General features: G+C 51.7%; 1 protein-coding gene across 2 annotated transcripts in view; it reads right to left on the bottom strand.

The window, feature by feature from the left end:
* Positions 1–203, bottom strand: part of SGCA (sarcoglycan alpha) — a 9,784-nt gene that overhangs the window by 6,281 nt on the left and 3,300 nt on the right. The gene's annotated exons all lie outside the window — the stretch shown is intronic.

Below are 203 nucleotides of genomic sequence, written 5' to 3'. Positions count from 1 at the left end.
TACTACCTGTTATCTCTTGCAACCACAGGCCTCCTCCTGCCTGAGTTGCCCAGCTAGACAGGGACTGGACTAGGAGGCTAGAGAGCAAAGTCCAGCAGAGGCAGGGCAGTACAATGGTTAATGCACAGCTCTAGAGTCTGCCTGGGCTTGAATCCTGATTCAGACAAGTGCTTAGCTGGGATGACTTACCTGTAAGTGCCTTA

The sequence above is a fragment of the Otolemur garnettii genome, unplaced genomic scaffold, assembly GCF_000181295.1.
Source record: "Otolemur garnettii isolate 467f Iridium unplaced genomic scaffold, OtoGar3 scaffold00018, whole genome shotgun sequence".
NCBI classification, from domain to species: domain Eukaryota; kingdom Metazoa; phylum Chordata; class Mammalia; order Primates; family Galagidae; genus Otolemur; species Otolemur garnettii.
The sequence above is the reverse complement of the archived record's forward strand: the minus strand, read 5'-3'. Positions and strand labels throughout refer to the sequence as shown.